At 41.4% G+C, this 19,774-nt stretch overlaps 2 non-coding genes across 2 annotated transcripts; both read right to left on the minus strand.

Annotated features, from left to right (window-relative positions):
- Positions 1-2,927: 2,927 nt before the first annotated feature.
- TRNAR-UCG (transfer RNA arginine (anticodon UCG)) lies at positions 2,928-3,000 on the minus strand. Its single transcript has one exon. It is a non-coding gene; the product is annotated as a tRNA-Arg (tRNA).
- Positions 3,001-15,175: 12,175 nt separating this feature from the next.
- Positions 15,176-15,282, minus strand: TRNAL-UAA (transfer RNA leucine (anticodon UAA)). Its single transcript has 2 exons — positions 15,245-15,282; positions 15,176-15,221 (listed from the first exon to the last, which is right to left on the minus strand). It is a non-coding gene; the product is annotated as a tRNA-Leu (tRNA).
- Between the last annotated feature and the right edge of the window lie 4,492 nt (positions 15,283-19,774).

The raw sequence follows: 19,774 nt of genomic DNA on the forward strand, positions 1-19,774 counted from the left end.
CCATCCAGACCGCCTCTGTCATTTCCCACTCATCTGGAACTCTGGCAAGTTCAGCTACAATACAGAATAATAATTAATGTCAATCACACCCATGAGGCCTAGTTAATGTTACCCATTGCAAAAATAGTTTGGACAAACTCTGTCCTTTGATTTAATAGGATAACTCCTGCCATTAACTCAGGTTCAGCTTAGAAAAAGTGCTTAGAAAAAGTGCTTTAGTTGCCCTTAAAGAGTTCAGACTAATTTTGGGTGTCCCTTGTTAATACCAGAAAACCTGGTGGTATAGTGGTTAACCAAAAGGTCATTAGTTCAAATCCACCAGGAGTTCCTTGGAAACTCTATGACGCAGTTCTACTCTGTCTTATCTGGTCGCAATGAGTCTGAATTGACTTGATGGCAGTGGGTTTGTTTTTTTTTGGTTGTTAATGCCTTCACCACATGGCTTCATTTACCCTCAAGCTCCCTAGAATTCTTTCATTCTCTCTGATGTGGCCTGGGAACAGTACCTTAATTTGCAGCACCTGTTTGTGTGACATGGCAATAGGACCTTGGAACTTCTTTTGATTTATGTGTTGGCCTTTTGAAAGTAGGAAGAACGTTTAGGGCTCTTCTCTCCACAATCTGGGTTCCTGCTCAGGAGTTATCTATTTGTGCCAGATGCAGGAATTCTGGTTTCCGGAGACAAACCAGAAAATATTTACATCAGCAAGGATTTGGGTGGAAGCTAAGAATGTGAGGAGAATAAATATTTTAGAATGCACCAACAAATCTGTTTCTTCTAGACTAGTGCTATGATTCATCAGGCTAATCATTTAAATATTATCCCAAATGCTTGATCAAAATTAAATAAAGATAAAAATTTATTTTCAAGAAATAAATAATAAAGAAAACATCTTTTCGGTGTTCTCTGTTTTCAGCCATGATCCGTTGGACATTGGCCATGATATCCCCTGTTCCACATCCTCTTCTGGATCCGGCTTGAATTTCTGGCAGTATCCTGCCCACATATTGCTGACGACTTTTGAATGATCTTCAGCAAAATTTTACTTGTGTGTGACATTAATGATATTGTCCAATAATTTCCATATTCTGTTGGATCACCTTTCTTTGGAATGGATACAAATGTGAATCTCTTCTAGTAGGTTGGATAGGTGGCTGTCTTTCAAATATTTCGATTTAGGTGACATTGCATCCTAAATCAAGCCCTGCATCTATTATGCCTGTAGAAAAAGGAAGTGGTAGGATTGCTGTGTCATTCTAAAGGTGACTATGTGAAGCCCTTCTGTTAGCTTGGTTTTCTTCATTCAGTGAGAATTTGAACCCAAGAAGCCTCCAAACTGAAACAAAACAAGGTTCTATTGGTTCCCTTGACTTACTTTAGTCATCTAAAATAATTCCTTCCAGGGCAATGAGAAATCCATTGTTAGGTACTGGTAAAAGATCCAAGGGAAATTTTAATATTTTTTAAAATAGCTTGCAATACAATACGGTAATTAGTGGGCAGAGATGGAGATGATGACATAAAAGTCAATGTTCCTAGTCCCGAGGATGACCCCAACGGACTTCTAGTCCACGCCTTAACCACTTGACCACAACTAGAGATGCCCATAGTTTCTTTACAGTGTATTCTATGTTACCATATATCATCAAATCAATGCTATTTTTTAATTTTAAAAAGGACTTAATAATAATTGACAGTAACTAGTAACAACAACAATAGAAACTGTTTTTACTAACCAGGATGGAATCAAAGGCCATTCATTTATTTGTTTCCTTAATCCCTTTTAATCTAGACCAGCATCCCATCATTTTTTGTTTTTGCTTTGTTTTGACATTGACTTTAAAAAAAAAAAAAAGTCTAAGCCAATTGTCTTCTGGATTAGTCTCAGTTTTTCCTCATGCAATGTTTTGATTTACTCCTCTATTTCCTGTACGTTGGAAGCCTAAAGGATTGGTTATATCGTTTTGATTAGTTGATTAGAGTCATGTTAAACATTTTTTGGCCTGACACTGTGTACTTTATACAGTACTCACTTAATATTGAGAGAGGCACTTGTCAGGATCTCCCAATGATAATGAAAATGAAGTGGTGCTCCCAGGGCTATCTGTGTTTTCCCTTTCCAACTGGCAAGTAATCTGTGGGATGGTAACTTTAGCACCATGCACATCTGCTATCTCCCAATAACCCTTTGCCTAGTCGCTTTAAGATCGCTAAAGCTGTTTGCCTAGGTCTATTATTTCTCTGGGGGGTGCAGATAGTGACTGTTCTAATTCTACCACTCTACATTTGTGAGAGGTCGCTCTTGTCAAGCTTGTTGCCTCCTTTCCTGCCTCACTCTCTCTGCGCCCCGCCCCCCCGCCCCCACAAGCCTTCCGGTCGGTAGAAAACTGGGAGCTCAGGTTGGTTGGCGCTAAAAGGCTTGGAATAGTTTGCACGGTCTTCTCAAGTGGACGGGAAGAACGTGACATTATGCAGATTGTAAGGTCTCCAGTGGTTCCCAAACTCGAGTGCGTTTTGGAATCACTTGGATAACTTTTTAAAACCCAGAGATTCTAATTCAGTAAATCAAGGGTGACGCGGAGCTGCGGGATGTACCGCCAAAGTTTGAGTTTCTAAGCAGCTCCCGGTGGCTGCTGCAGGTCCACCAACAAAATTTTTTTGAGTAGCGCTAACCGAGAGAATGGACAGGCTGTATAGTGGTAATGAGATATAAACAAAAGACCCTTGAGGGGAGAAAAAGAAACGAAAAGAAAGGGAAAGAATGTGGAGGGGAAATGCTGGGAGAATAAACTGAATCAGGGTGAAAATGAGTAAATTTCTTATTTCCGGCTTAATCAAGAAAAGGGAAGTATTGAAATAGAGCAGAACTGCAACTACGAACAAAATCCCCTGCGATTCTTGCAGTAGGAGTGCATTAACTTCCGACCAACCACGAAGGGATTCGAACCCTTAATCTTCTGATCCGAAGTCAGACGCCTTATCCATTAGGCCACGTGGTTCTCTAGCGTTAAAGTTGAAATCTTCTTAAAAAGGAAAATATTCTGTTTCTCTGCATTTGTGCTATCAATGTAATACATTAGGGAAAAAAATTATTCATCAAAAATATTGTAAAGTTACAATTACGTAATCACCAAGGAGAGGAATATAATGCTAAAATAATTGAAATATGGTGCTATTAATCTATGTTGTTGCTATTGTTAGGTGCCGTCGAGTCGGTTCCGACTCATAGCGACAACGGAACGGAACACTGCCCGTTCCGGCGCCATCCTTACAATCCTTGTTATGCTTGAGCTCATTGTTGCAGCCACTGTTTCAATCCACCTCGTTGAGGGTCTTCCTCTTTTCCGCTGACCCCGTACTCTGCCAAGCGTGATGTCCTTCTCCAGGGACTCATCCCTCCTGACAACATGTACGAAGTACGTAAGACGCAATCTCGCCATCCTTACTTCTAAGGAGCGTTCTGGTTATACTTCTTCTAAGACAGATTTTTTCGTTCTTTTGGCAGTCCATGGTATATTCAATATTCTTCGCCAACACCACAATTCAAAGGCCTCAACTCTTCTTCGGTCTTCCTTATTCATTGTCCAGCTTTCACATGCATATGATGCCATTGAAAATACCATGCCTTGGGCCAGGCGCACCTTCGTCTTCAGGGTGACATCTTTGCTCTTCAACACTTTGAGGAGGTCCTTTGCAGCAGATTAGCCCAATGCAATGCGTCTTTGGATTTCTTGACTGTTGCTTCCATGGCTGTTGATTGTGGATCCAAGTAAAATGAAATCATTGATGACTTCAATCTTTTCTCCGTTTATCGTGATGTTGCTCATTGGACCAGTTGTGAGGATTTTTGTTTTCTTTATGTTGAGGTGTAATCGATACTGAAGGCTGTGGTCTTTGATGTTCATTAGTAAGTGCTTCAAGTCCTCTTCACTTTCAGCAAGGAAGGTTGTGTCATCTGCATAACGCAGATTGTTGATGAGTCTTCCTCCAATTTTGATGCCCTGTTCTTCTTCATATAGTCCAGCTTCTCATATTATTTGTTCAGCATACAGATTAAATCGGTATGGTGAAAGAATACAACCCTGACGCACACCTTTCCTGACTTTAAACCAATCAGTATCCCCTTCTTCTGTCCCAACAACTGCCTCTTGATCTATGTAAAGGTTCCTCATGAGCACAATTAAGTGTTCTGGAATTCCCATTCTTCCCAGTGTTATCCATAGTTTGTTATGATCCACACAGTCAAATGCCTTTGCATAATCAATAAAAAACAGGTAAACATCCTTCTGGTATTCTCTGCTTTCAACCAGGATCCATCTGACATCAGCAATGATATCCCTGGTTCCACGTCCTCTTCTGAATCCAACCTGAATTTCTGGCAGTTCCCTGTCGATATACTGCTGCAGCTGCTTTTGAATGATCTTCAGCAGAATTTTGCTTGTGTGTGATATTAATGATATTGTCCTATAATTTCCACATTCAGTTGGATCACCTTTCTTGGGAATAGGCATAAATATGGATCTCTTCCAGTCAGTTGGCCAGGAAGCTGTCTTCCATATTTCTTGGCATAGACGAGTGAGCACCTCCAGCACTACATCTGTTTGTTGAAACATCTCAGTTGATATTCCATCAATTCCTGGAGCCTTGTTTTTCGACAATGCTGTCAGAGTAGCTTGGACTTCTTCCTTCAGTACCATCGATTCCTGATCATATGCCACCTCTTGAAATGGTTCAATATTGACTAATTCTTTTTGGTATAATGACTCTGTGTATTCCTTCCATCTTCTTTTGATGCTTCCTGCGTCATTTAATGTTTTCCCCATGGAATCCTTCACTATTGCAACTCGAGGCTTGAATTTTTTCTTCAGTTTTTTCAGCTTGAGAAGCGCCGAGTGTGATCTTCCCTTTTGGTTTTCCATCTCCAGCTCTTTGCACATGTCATTATAATACTTTATTTTGTCCTTCTCGAGAGGCCCTGTGAAATCTTCTGTTCAGTTCTTTTACTTCATCAATTCTTCCTTTTGCTTTAGCTGATCAATGTTCAAGAGCAAGTTTCAGAGTCTCCTCTGATATCCATCTTGGTCTTTTCTGTCTTTCCTGTCTTTGCAGTGACCTCTTGCTTTCTTCATGGATGATGTCCTTGATGTCATTCCACAACTTGTCTGGTCTTCGGTCACTAGTGTTCAATGCATCCAATCTATTCTTGAGATGGTCTCTAAATTCAGGTGGGATATACTTAAGGTCATATATTGGCTCTTGTGGACTTGCTCTGATTTTCTTCATTTTCAGCTTGAACTTGCATATGAGCAATTGATGGTCTGTTCCACAGTCGGCCCTTGGCCTTGTTCTGACTGATGATATTGAGCTTTTCCATTGTCTCTTTCCACAGATGTAGTCGATTTGATTTCTGTGTGTTCCATCTGCCAAGGTCCATGTACACAGTCGCCGTTTATGTTGGTGAAAGAAGGTATTTGCGATGAAGAAGTCTTTGGTCTTGCAAAATTCTATCATTCGATCTCCAGCATTGTTTCTATCACCAAGGCCATATTTTCCAACTACTGATCCTTCTTCTTTGTTTCCAACTTTTGCATTCCAATTGCCAGTAATTATCAATGCATCTTGATTGCATGTTTGATCAATTTCAGACTGCAGCAGCTGATAAAAATCTTCTATTTCTTCATCTTTAGCCCTAGTGGTTGGTGTGTAAATTTGAATAATAGTCGTATTAACTGGTCTTCCTTGTAGACGTATGGAAATTATCCTATCACTGGCAGCGTTGTACTTCAGGATAGATCTTGAAATGTTCTTTTTGACGATGAATGTAACACCATTCCTCTTCAAGTTGTCATTCCCAGCATAGTAGACTATATGATTGTCCAATTCAAAATGGCCAATACCAGTCTATTTCAGCTCACTAATGCCCAGGATATCGATGTTTATGTGTTCCATTTCATTTTCGAAGATTTCCAATTTTCCTAGATTCATACTTTGTACATTCTAGGTTCTGAATATTAATGGATGTTTTCAGCTGTTTCTTTTCATTTTGAGTCGTGCCACGTCAGCAAACGAAGGTCCCAAAAGCTTTACTCCATCCACATCATTAAGGTCGACTCTACTTTGAGGAGGCAGCTCTTCCCCAGTCATCTTTTGAGTGCCTTCCAACCTGGGGGGCTCATCTTCCAGCACTATATCACACAATGTTCTGCTGCTATTCATAAGGTTTTCACTGGCTAATGCTTTTCAGAAGTAGACTGCCGGGTCCTTCTTCCCAGTCTGTCTTAGTCTGGAAGCTCAGCTGAAACCTGTTCCCCATGGGTGACCCTGCTGGTATCTGAATACCAGTGGCATAGCTTCCAGCATCACAGCAACACGCAAGTCCCCACAGTACGACAAACTGACAGAGACGTGGGAGTATTAATCTATAGAATGCTTTAATTGATAGTGTGCTTTATCTTTGTATGGGGATTAGGGAGAAAGGCCATGCCAGGGAGGAAATGCTTGAGCTGAGAGCTGAAGAAGGAGAGGGGTTAAGCAGGCCAAGATGGAACCCCATTGCTTTACAGATCCAGGGAACCTCCACTCCCTTGCCTTCCAGGTAAAGACTGATTGTGTGTTAAACACAAAAACTTACTTTTTGTTACCCAGAAATCACACTCAAATAATTCTGAAATACAAATTCACATAAGACAAAAAGTTCGACATAGGAGATAGAAGCAACCAAGTTTTGTAATCTGGAAAGGCTATTGAGGAGTGAGAGCTGATTTGTCAGACCTGAGTAAGGAGATCCCTAAATCGGTAGTGGGAAAAGCAAAGAGGTAACCAGATTTTCACCACGGAACCCCCATCCCTATTTCCCATGCAACTGTCTCATTGTCTCAGGTATTGTCACCATTACCTTCATGTGGAAACTGCCCTTCCTCCATCCTGGAAGTTTATTGAGAGGGTGAAGTATGCCGTCTCTAGGCTGGAGCAGTGATTCTCAAACTCTTTCGTACAGCAAGATCACCTGGAGGGTTTGTTAAAACACAGATTTCTGGCCCTCAAGCCCAGAGTGTCAAATTCAGTAGGACTGGAATGTGGCTGACAATTTACATTTCTAACAAGTTACTTTTCAAAGCCCTGGCTTCCAGATCTTCACCAGCCCCGCGGAAGATGGAATCGTTTTCTACCGCATACATAAAATAATAGTAATTAAAAAGCCCGTTAACACAGCCCTCAGTAAATGCTAGCGGTTTGTCTGGGGGTCATGTTGTAAACTGAACGTCACTTGCACACAGTAGAAACCGCAAGGCCCACGGATTATTGCTGAGGAAGTGAGGGTTTTGGAAAGAGATGCCACCCACGCTAGGCTGTGAGGACAAGCCTCTTTTCACGAAATTGAAGATAAGGCCCGTGAGCGGCTAGGGAGGAGAGAGATCCAACACGAGAGGCCCCGCCCCGCAAGGCTGGGAGTTTGTTAAGAAACAGGGAGGTGTCTAGTGAATTTATAGGAAAAATAATACTGGAAACTTTGTAATGGTTTTTATTCCTGCTTCACTGAGGCTCTAAATCCATTACCAAAAACCCAAACCAAACCCACTACGGTCGAGTCGATTACCGACTCATCACGTCCCTATAAGGACAGAGTAGAACTGCCCCATAGAGTTTCCAAGGAGCACCTGGTGGATTCGAACTGCAAAACCACTACGCCACTAGAGTTTCCACCCATTGCCTTTGAATCGACCCTGTAGGAGAGAGTAGAACTACCTCACATGGTCTGAAGGAGTGCCTTTTGGTTAACAGACATAGCTCTTAACCACTACGCCACCAGTGTTCCCAGTAAGCCCAGGCTCTATGCTTCTGCTCCATCTCAGGGATTCAGCTCTCTCAGCTTCCAGAAAAGAAGCTACAAAATATGTTGTTTTAGATCACGCTGGCCAGCCAGCTCTCCAAAAGGTCTTAAAACCAAAAAACCAAAACTGTTGCCATGGGGTCGATTCTGACTCATAGCGTTGTCATAGGAGAGAGTAGAACTGCCCTACAGGGTTTAAAAGGAGTAGCTGGTGATTTCCAACCGTCGACCTTTTGGATTAGCGGACATAGGTCTCAACCACTGCACCACAAGGGCCACCAAATATCTTTGCAGGGTAAGAAAAACAATTACACACTCCACCTCTTCACACTTTAGGTCGAATACAGGCAAAATAATGTCCCGTGTGACCTGGAGTTCATAAATGCAAATGATGGGAAAACAAAACGAAACAAGAAGTGGGCATATTAATGCAGCTGAGAATGAGGAGAATGAGGGGGTGAGGGGCGATTTTTGTCACTGTTCTCCAGCAGCAGGTTAACTGAGTTTTTAGGATTTGGGGAATCAATTAAATCAGGATTCAGAAAATATAGGACCTGGCCTGACCCATTGTTTATGTGACAATAAACCAGATACTTAATTGTTCTGACCTATTCTTTATTGTTATTAATTTCCACCTCTTGTACAAAAGGAAATTTTTGCCTAATTGGAATTTCTTGTAATGAGTGTTTGCAGAGCAATCAGTGGACTGATTTCCAAATCTAGGGCTATGTTCAAGAGGGGAAATCACAAGTGTAGGGACGTTACTGCTCATGTCACAGATTTTGTTGTTCTTGTAGGCCCACTCCTTGAAGCTCCTACCCACAACAGATCAGGAAGGGAAGGGTGAGAAGTGGACTTGAACATATCTGGATTGCAGTAGTACATTGACAGGGAACTGCCAGAAATTCAAGCTGGATTCCGAAGAGCATGTGTAAGGAGGAATATCATTGCTGATATCAGATAGATCTTGGCTAAAAGCAGAGAACATCAGAAAAATGTTTACCTCAGTTTTATTGTCTATGTAAAGGCATTCAACTGTGTGGATCATAACAAATTATGGGTAACAATTAGAAGAATGGGAATTCCAGAACCCCTAATTGTGCTCATGCAGAAACTGTACATAGCTGAAGAAGCAGGAGTTCAAATAGAACAAGGGGATACTTCGTGGTTTAAAATCAGGAAATGTATGTGTCAGGGTTGCATCCTTTCAACATATTTATTCAACCCGTATGCTGAAAAAATGATTGGAGAAGCTGGGCTATGTGAAGAGGAACATGGCATCAGGATTGGAGGAAGACTCATGGTGGACAATCACACAATACTGGAAGTCATGGCCTACCCAAGCTGACACACATTGTGGGGACACAATTCAATCCATGACAACTCATTAACAACCTCTTATATGCAGATGACACAATCTTGCTTGCTGAAAGTGAAGAGAATTTGAAGCACTTACTGATGAAGAGCAAAGACTAGCGCCTTCAGTATGGATTACACTTTCACATAAAGAAAACAAAAATCCTCACAACTGGACCAATAAGCAGCATTATGATAAACATATTGAAGTTGTCAAGAATTTCATTTTACTTGGATTCACAATCAATGCACGTGGAAGCAGAGGTCAAAAAATAAATTGACATGTTGCATTGGGCAAATCTGCTGCAAAACACCTCTTTGAAGTCTTCAAATGAAAAGATATCACTTTGAGGACTAAGGTGCACCTGACCCAAGCCATAATATTTTCAACCACCTCATATGCATGGAAAAGGTGGACAATGTAAAAAGAAGACTGAAGAAGAAATGATGCCTTTGAATTGTGGTGTTGGAGAAGAATATCGAACATACCATAGACTGCCAGAAGAATGAACAAAGCTGTCTTGGAAGAAGTATACCAGAATGCTCCTTAGAAGTGAGGATGGTGAGAATTCATCCCACATACTTTGGACATGTTATCAGGGGGCCAGTCCCTGGAGAAGGACATCATGCTTGGTAAAGTAGAGAAGGTCAGTGAAAAAGAGAAAGGCCCTCAGTTAGACGGATTTACACTGTGGGTGCAACAATGATTGTGACGATGGCGTAGGACTGGAGGGTGTTTTTTCTGTTGTGCATGGGGTTGCTATGAGTCAGAATTGGCTCAACAGCAGCTAACAACAATAACAACAGTTGTATTAATCAGTATTTCAGCAGGAAGGAGGTCACACATTCAAAGAGTGAATTGAGGACAGACCACTGGAAGGCCTCTTCATAGAGTTAAGGAAACTAATAAGATGTGAGGAAATGCTGAGGGATCACAACACTGGGAGTCTTTAGCATTCCTAGGCATAAAGGTGGGGTGGGGGGTGGGGGAAGAAGTGGAGTTGCCAGAACCTGGCAAGAGCTTGCGCCATGGAAGAGGAACCACCCACCAGGAGCTGTGCCTGTGGGAGAAATGCAGTCTCACAGGGAATCAGTGGGAGGAACGTTAGTATCCACTTCTCTCTCCTCCTGCCACCTGATCTCTTGCTAGTGCTTCCCATTGGAATTCTGAATCCAGCCAGAAGCCAGGGACCAAGAAAGCCCAAGCAAAGCAGCCTTCCAAGGTAAAGAACAGAGCAGAATATGGACCTGGAAGGGCAAATGGAGAATAAATCAGCACACTGGTGTTGTAGTTTGTGTGATCCCTTTCTACATTTGGTTGGGGCATGAATTTCTATTCTAAATAAACTTTGGATAATAAGGTAAATGGGAACCTGAGCAGCTGATAAGAAATATTTACCTCTAGACATTTTTTATTAGGGGCATAGCCATTGCAAGAAGGATTACAAATTTATTTGTCATAAAGTTTCATGAAGTGAGGATCCATTGCTGTTGAGTCGATTCCAACTCATAGTGATCCTATAGGACAGAGTTGTACTGCCACATAAAGTTTCCAAGGAGCACCTGGGGGATTCGAACTGCTGACCTTTTGGTTACCAGCGGTAACACTTAAACACTACACCCCCATGGTTTCCATCTGGAAGTGAGGATGCAAGCATGGAATATAAATTCCTCCAAACAGATGCACCCAGTGAGACTGGTATATTGGAGTGCATGTCTTCTGTCAAGTAAGGCTGAAGAGGCACCTGTTCCTGTGGAGAATGTGGTGAAGCTTGGACTTCAAGCTGTAACTTGGTTTACGTCAAGCAGCCAGCTAAAGCTGCAGCGATATTTCTTTGTTGTCCTGTTTCCGCAGAAGGGCAACATAGTCTGTTTCTCTTGGGGATTTTGGGAGCTTCACAATACTATTTTCTAAACCTCTTTCTACTTATACTCCATCTTGGTTATCTAGTGCTACTATAACAGAAATTCCACAAGTGGATGGCCTTAACAAAGAGAAGTTATTCTCTTGCAGTAGTCTAGCAGTCTGACTTCAGGGCCCCAGCTGTAGTGGAAAGCCTTCTCTCTCTGTCAGCTCTGGAGGAAAGACCTTGTCATCAATCTTCTCTTGGTCTAGGAACTTCTCTGCACAGGAACCCCAGGTCCAAAGGATGCGCTGTGCTTCTGGGGCTGCTTTCTTGGTGGTATGGGGTGCCCCACTCTCTGCTTGCTACTCTTTCCTTTTATCTCTTGTAAGATAAAAGGTTATGCAGGCCAGACCCCAAGAAAACTCCCTTTACATTGGATCAGGGATGTGGCCTGAGTAAGGTTGTTACATCCCACTTTAATTCATCTTTAACATAGTCTAATCTTGCCGCATTTTACAAAGGCAGAGATTAGGATTTACAACACATTGGAAAATTACATGAAATGGAGGACAACCATACAATACTGGTAATCATGGCCTAACCAAGTTGACACATATTTTGGGGGGCACAATTCAATCCATGACATACTTCTATTACAAATTCTTTTTTTTAAATGCATTATACTGATCTATATTCTAATGCTGGAATGTGTTTTAGTCATCTAGAGCTGCTATAACAGAAATACCACAAGTGGATGGCTTTAACAAGGAGAAATTTATTTCTTCACAGTAAGTAGGCTTGAAGTCCAAATTCAGGGTGTCGGCTTCAGAGAAAGGCTTTTTCTCTCTGTCGGCCTTTTCATCAATCTTCCCCTGGACTAGGAGCTTCTTTGTGAAGGAACCTCGAGTCCAAAGGACGCACTCTGCTCCTGGCACTGCTTTCTTGGTGGTATGAGGTCCCCAACTCTGCTTCCTTCCTTTTTTTTTCACGTCTTGAGGGATTAAAGGTGGTACAGGCCACACCCACGGAAAGTCCCTTTACATTGGATCAGGGATGTGTCCTGGGTAAGGGTGGTGTTACAACCCCACCCTAATCATTTTAACATAAAATTACAATCACAAAATGATACACAAATTTTTGGAGGGACATAATTCAATCCATGACAGAAAGTTTCTCTGATACCAAACCAAAAACACAAACCAATTACCATCAGTCAATTGCAACTCATGGTGACCCATGTGTTGCAGAGTAGAACTGAGTTCCATTCAGTTTTCATGCCTATGAACTTTCAGAAGCAGATCACCTTTTCCGAGGTGCCTCCGGGTGGGTTGGAGCCTCTAACTTTTCACTTAGCTGCTAAGCATTTAACCATTTGCACCACCAGGGACTCATTTCTCTAATATTGGTGGTGGGCAAAGTTGTCAGTTAGAGAACATCAGTTCCTGGTTCACAAAAGAAGTAAACTTGCAGCAGAATATAATTAAATGCACTACTGCCTTTAATAAGGAACTCTTTCTACAAATTAAAAAATAAATCACCAATCAATCAATCAAGAGAAGTAAACAAAATGCTTAGTGATATAGTTGATTTACATTCTGGCACAGGCTCTGTATATCAAAATGGTGCTGAGGTAAAAAAAAACACGGATTAGTAATGGTCTGCAGACCACGCTTTTGGTGGCTGTGCTCTGCATCATATTCTATGGAGATACCATCAGAGTTATTTACTTCAAAATGGCAAGTATACACTGACAGTGATCAAACACTGGTATGACCTTGAGTTCATAGTTAGCTAGCTGGTTCTGTTGGACTAAGCGATGGTTCACAAAGCAAAGAAAGGTCCCGATTTTGTAATCCAGTAGTTCCTTTTGGAGGCAGGTATCTGACAAACAGGGCTCAACTAGAATTCATAACATCTATCCTTAAACCTAAACCTAAAGAAAGCCTAATATGGCTGTAATCATTATAGGCCTTTCAACTTCCTGATGGGTAAGACTTAGCGGAACAAGTACTTTTGTTTCCTCCTTTGAAGGATGGGAAGGAGGCAGCAGTAGAAGCTGAGAAGGTATAGATACATTTCTTGCTAGGCATTAATAACTTTAGCTAGGTTCAAAGAGGCTGGAAGGAAGTACCAGGAATGCCAAAGATTCCATAAACAAGTCATTCTATTTCAGTTCCAAGAAGCGTCAGGACACTAGAGCTTATTGGCCTTGTGGGAAGTCTGTAGATAGTCTTTTTCAACTTCTTAGGTAAAGGGTCATATCACAGTGTACCAGAGTGCGAAAAGTAGGGTAATAGAGCCTCCAGTGCAGCACAATTCAGTGGGTAGTATGTCTAGCCCTCTGCTTTCCATAGAGCTCTAAGCCCTAGATTCACACGCCAAACCACTTTTGTGTCATGCTTCTCCATAAATGGAAACTTGTCCAGAATAGAGAGAAATTGTTAGCCTGAGAAGCCTGGAGTTGGTTCCAAAATAAGCAGGTCTGGATCCTTTACCTTTTCCTAATGTCAAATGTGAATGAATATAAGCTCTCACAAGTCTTGTTTGAAATTTGAGCTTCATTATTTGAATTTCTTTTCTTTCTCTTTTATAGTGTTCATTTTTTTGTCATGATTATTGTTGCAGTACTATGGCTCCATAACAAATTACCCAGAAAACCAGGGACATGAAAAAATAGCATTGGTTTGTTCAAAACTCCATAATTTGGCAGGCCCGGGGGGTGGAGGGAATAGCTCGTTTGGGATCCACTCACCTAGGGTGGCTTTAAAGCTGGGGCTAGAATCCTCTGAATCCTTATTCCTTCATAAGCCTGTTGGAGGCACCACTTGAATGTTTCTGAGGTCTGAACAAAGGGTTTTACAATCATGCCCTTAGCTTTGTTTTTAGGCCCTAATTTTCTAACAATGCCTTGGGTTTGATGATTTCCCAGAGCCTTTTCTTAATTGTAGCATTGTTCGTCATCTGGCGGGGCTGGAAACGAGACAGTTTTATTTTTTAATATCTACCAAGTCGTGGTTCCTTTACAATGAACAATTCTTTCTTTAGTTTATCTCTCTCTCTCACACACACATACCCTTTTTACTGGAGGCAGCTAGAAGAAGCCAGAGGTTGCCATCAACACATAGCCTGTTTTTTTTTTTTTAAATCACCCAGTTCATTAGATATATGTTTTACTTTTTTTTTTTTTAATCACCCAGTTCATTAGATATATGTTTTACTTTCCGCATTATCACAGTGACACTGTTGCTAAACTTTTTGTCTCTGGAGAACAATGGCCCCCTTTCCTTCTGCTTCTAATAGTATTTTCCTCATTCTCCTGACTAGGCAGCAGAGAGAAACTGTCTTCCTGTCTTGGGACTTTCACTAACATTCTCCTGAAGGTCTTGCCAGTTTCCAGCTGCTGCCAGGTCCCAACCCCACATGCCTTATGGTGTGTTACAGAAGTACCTCATTTTCACATAAATTGCATATGTGTATATAAATACTAGTTTGTGCTCATTATGGATTTATTGTATGCCAGCACCAAATGATCCTGTTACCTGCTTTGTGAAAATAAATCTGGGTCTTTAAGATATTTTTCCTTTGCTTCCTAGCACTGAGGATTTGCCTGGAGAGAATGCTGAAGGGGCATTCCAGGAGGAAGAGGGTTTTGCTTCCTGGTGTCCGGGTGTTGTTTGGCTTGTGGCTTCCCCAGTGCTCTTGCCCCACGCGTGGCTTTCTCCTGCATCAAGCGCTGCCGGGGGCTTTAATTTCCTTGGAATGACTTTGGAAACATTCCAGAATTCTCTAGTTCAGGACTTCTTGTTTGTTGACTGTTTTGTCTGGGTTGCAATAGTTGCCTCTTTTTTTGCTGTGCTTTGCTGTGGGATGGGTACAGACGTGCCCGGCCGTTGGCAGGAGTATTCGGGGCTGGGCATCTTTGAGGTAGAAAGGATTGCACTACGGACAGTGGGAAGAGAGTGAAGGCCAAGAAACGATAAGTGGTGGCCTAGTACTTGGAGGGACCCCATACGGGGCGACGCGGATGGGGAGACTGGGTATGATTGCAAAAGCAGGAGAGAGTTAAAGCGTCCAAGAGCGAGAAGAAATCTGAGGAAGATTAAACTTTTAATAGACCTTGAGAGGAACCAAATAAAGCCGTGTCAGAAGTGGGATTCGAACCCACGCCTCCATCCGGAGACCAGAAATCCTAGGCGGGGGAATAGAAACCTTAAGTCTGGCGCCTTAGACCGCTCGGCCATCCTGACACTGTATGTAAGTTCTAAGCAGGATGACAACCTTACACAATGATTGAGGACTGTTTCATCCAGGAAGGAGGAAACGATTAATTCTAAAAACAGAAAAGCAGAAAAGAAAAGAACGTTTTACAGTGAATCTGGGACTTGGAGTGGGCAACAGAATTAGTGCAGTCCTGAAGACCAGAGCCCACGCCACCCACCCCAAGTCCCGTTTTCCCACTGACCCCACCCCGGCCCCGCCGGGGTGGGGCCCTTTTTCTTTCTTTTTTTTTTTTTCTAGTGCTAAAGACCGTAAATTCCAGGATTAGCCTAAAGGAGTAGAGGACATTGGCTGCAGATTTTGTTCGCGCTTTGTCGAAAGGTCTTTCAGCAGATTTCCACGAGGCTCACAGTAATTCTCGCCCATATTTTATTTCAAGATGTTATATTAGTGGTGGCTGGGCCCGTGCGCGGGACTTATATATTGAACAGTCCTGTTTTCGGCATTTTCACTTCTGCAAGGTACTCGGATGGCTTGACCGTTTCCCACACTCCTCCAGTTTCCTACCCTACGCACGCCTCGCCTAACCCAACCTCTTTTTCCTTTTCTTGCCTTTTCTTGTTGCCCTTTTCTTTATATCTCTCACATACCGTACCCCCTTCTATTTCTTCTGTCGTCCGTGGGAGAAAGGATGTGAAGTGAAATCAGGACGTGGTTGTAGGATACGTAATAAGAGAAATATGAGACCATAGACAACAACAACAAAAAGACCTTTGTCTTCGTGTAAAATCTCTAGATGGATGGGTAGATAGACAAACAGACAGATAATAGATGACTGATACATCTCTAGAGGTTTGGTTAAGGTGAGAGGCATTCATTCACTGCTCACTTTCCATCCTGTGCCACCATAACGTTCTATTAGTTAGTTCCTCAAATTGATAGCTTTCAGAGACTTCATTTTCTGTGGAAGACAATCAAAATATTGTACGCACAGATTGGCAAACTACTAATGTAAAATCCTATTTGTGAGCCCAATGATCAGGGATAAGTTGTTTTATTTTGTTTCCTTCTGCTTCCCTCCCTACCCCAGTCTTATGTGAAGAACCAAAACATTGTTTTGAAGGCAATGTAAGTGCTAGAAAATGTGAGGTCTTGAATTAGATGTAAGTGTACTTGAATTTATGCTTCATTACTTAAAAAATTGTGATGATTTATATTACTTTGACCCTCTGGGAACAGTTTATCTTTTGAGTAAAGGTAACCAAGCAGGAAGAAACAGAAGAAAGATTCAGAACAAAAGCAAGACAATACATTAAAAAAAATAAACCTAACCATGTTGGTAGGTGAGGAGTGGGTGTATTCTATTGGACAAAAAAAGCTTGATGTTTGAGGTTTTATTTTCTACTGGGCAAAATTGAACCTGAACTGAGCAAAACTCTTTGCATTGATGTGGACATGTATCATATATTATTATCATAATTATTATTATCATATATCTATAAAAACTTCTACCTTCACAGAGGTCTAGAATATCCTACTGAATTGAACTTAGTCAGTCAAAGACGTATTTCCCCTTATAAAATCAGATAGTTCTTGGGGCATCTTCTAGACAATGCCCAACATTTCACTGAAAGGCAGGACTCAGTAATTTCTGCTGAAGGATGAACTTCAGGAGTGACTTCAGTACTGAATTAAAAGGGTGTCCAGGGGCTATACACTCAGGATTTCTCCAGTTTCTGTCAGACCAGAAAGTCTGTTCCTTAATTGTGAGTTAGAATTTTGTTCCACATTTTTCTCCAGCTCTGTCCAAGAACTCTCTATAGAGTCAGAGCAGTTGGTGATGGTAACTGGATACCATCTAACTGTACTGGACTCAGTCTGGTGGAGGCTGTGGTTGTTGTTGTCCATTAGTCCTCCCTAGGAATTTCTTAAGTTCAATTAAAGAAAAGATTATATCTAAACGATATTCTAAGAAAACCTCTGAACTGGAAGGAGGCTGAACCTCTGCTGATAGTGACCCCTGGCAAAAAATGTCTATAAATACCCAACATATAAAAATGTCTTTCTCCCCCTAACAGGGAGCACAACAGATAATCCCTGATGGAGCAGGACAGCAGTGGGATGCAGACCTCGAATTCTTGTACAAAAACCTGGCTTAATGGTTTGATTGAGACTAGAGGGGCCCTGGAGGTCATGGTCCCCAGGCCTCCTGTTGGCCCAAGACTGGAACCATTCCCAAAACCAACTCTTCAGACATGGGTTGGACTGGACTATAAAACAGAAGATGATGCTGGTGAGGAGTGAGCGTCTTGGCTCAAGTGGACACGTGAAACTATTGGGCAGCTCCTATCTGGAGGGGAGATGGGAAGGCAGAGGGAGACATAAGCTGGACACGGAGGATACAGGGTGGAGAGAAGAAGTGTGCTGTCTCATTACGGGGTGAGCTACTAGGAGTACATAACCAAAACCAAACCAAACCCAGTGCCGTCGAGTCGATTCCGACTCATAGCGACCCTATAAGACAGAGTAGAGCTGCCTCATAGAGTTTCCAAGGAGCGCCTAGTGGATTTGAACTGCTGACCTTTTGGTTAGCAGCTGTAGCAGTTAACCACTAAGCCACTAGGGTTTCCAGGAGCACATAGCAAGGTGTATATAAATTTTTATATTAGAGACTGACTTGATTTGTAAACACACACTTAAAACACAATAAAAACTTTTTTAAAAGATTAAAAAAAAAAGCCTTTCTCCATTCCACCCACAATTTAAATCTCTGATGAAAACAAATTCTGAAAATCCCTCATTTAGTATGCAAGCCAATTTAATTAAAGTGCTGGACTAAAGCACTGAATTCAACCCTGAGACACCAATTTAGGACATCTTGGGGGAAAAAAAAAAAAAAAACTTCTATTGACATTCCGTTATGGAGACCCAAGCTTGGAAAGAAAGTTATTGGCATTGAAAGTGGGAATGATAAAGTAAGAATTCTGAAATTATTCTTCTGAATTCTCCTCCATGTGTACATCCCCATTACTTTACCCCCTGGAGAGGGTGACCACCAATTGCTGAGATTGCTGTGGCACTTTGGAACCAAAAGCCAGAAAGTGGCCTCAAAGTAAATGAAGATATGGCCCTTATTTCTGAGGATTTTTCATTTGGTTTTGAGAAAAAGCCAGCACATAGAAGCCACCATCGAACAACAAAAAGTAAATTGAGAGAACGATGCTGAATTAATTGGGTAAGGGGGAACATACCCTCCAGAGTCTTAACTGTGTCTTACAGGTTATAAGGGCAAAGTTTAACTAGTTATTGAGATTTTGAAATCCAGTGTACAGTGGGTCTTTCAAAGTGGGGACATGTTTAAGACTGGGTAAGGATCATGGTATAATAGTTTAGGAATGGTAGACCCAGCCAGGAAAGGATTTGGAGGTTGTAAACATTATATATTGCTGTGTAACAAATTGGCCTCAAACTTAGTGGGTTACAATCACAATCATTTATTATCTAACAGTTTCTGTGGATAAAGAACTCAGGAGTGGCTTAGCTGGATGGGGTTTCTTATGAGATTGCAAACAAGATGTTGACAGGGGATGCAATTATCTGAAGGCCTACCTGCGCTGGAGAATGCTCTTCCAAACTCACTCACTTGGCTGTTGGATGGAAGCCAGTTTTTTATCACATGGGCCCCTCCACAGGTGGGTGTTCTCCTAACTTAGCGGCTAGATTCCACCAGATCAAGTGATCTGAGAAAGCCAAGGGGAAGCTGCAGCGTCTTATATGACTTAGCATGGCACTGTTGCTTCCACATTATTCTATTCACTAGGAAAAAAAAAATTTTTTTTTTTTATTTTTTTTAGAAGCAAGTCACTAATTTCAACTCACACTCAAGCAGAAGCAAGTTGGAGGGCAGGGTATTTAAGAATGTGTGAACATATTTTAAAACCACTGCAGGTGTTGAAAGAGTATTGCTGTGTTAACTGTCATTCCACACCTTCTAATGAGAAGTTGATGGGCCTTTCAAGAAATTCCTGCAATAAACAATAAAGTTCTTCAAATAAGCAAAAAGTTATTTGCAACTTTTATCTTCCTAAGCAAGAGTCTCAGGGAATAGTAAAGTTATGTGATGAAAATACTGGAATACTAAAGTTATCTTAGTGTAGACAGTAAGCTGTGGGGTTGGTTTCAATTCTCACATTCAATACAAGGCTCCCATAAATCATACAGACATGTTTTCTTCAGATAAACTTAAAAAGTGATATTTCAAAAAATAAACTCTGCAAAAATATTAACTATCAATTATTAATTATCTGACAATAAGTTTTAAGACAGTCACTGTTTTAATATGGCTCCTGGTGGAAATTAGAGTCTGTTTTCTAATATTCTGTATATTTAAAAAAGGTTTCGATTGGCATTTTATGGCTTCTACATTGAAACAGGGACAGAATGCAATATTTCCTTACCAAATGTTAGATTCAGTAAATATTGTTATACTATATCAGTCCCCCATGTGTCTGTCAGCTCGTT

This window comes from Elephas maximus, chromosome 1 (genome assembly GCF_024166365.1).
Source record: "Elephas maximus indicus isolate mEleMax1 chromosome 1, mEleMax1 primary haplotype, whole genome shotgun sequence".
Lineage (NCBI taxonomy): Eukaryota > Metazoa > Chordata > Mammalia > Proboscidea > Elephantidae > Elephas > Elephas maximus.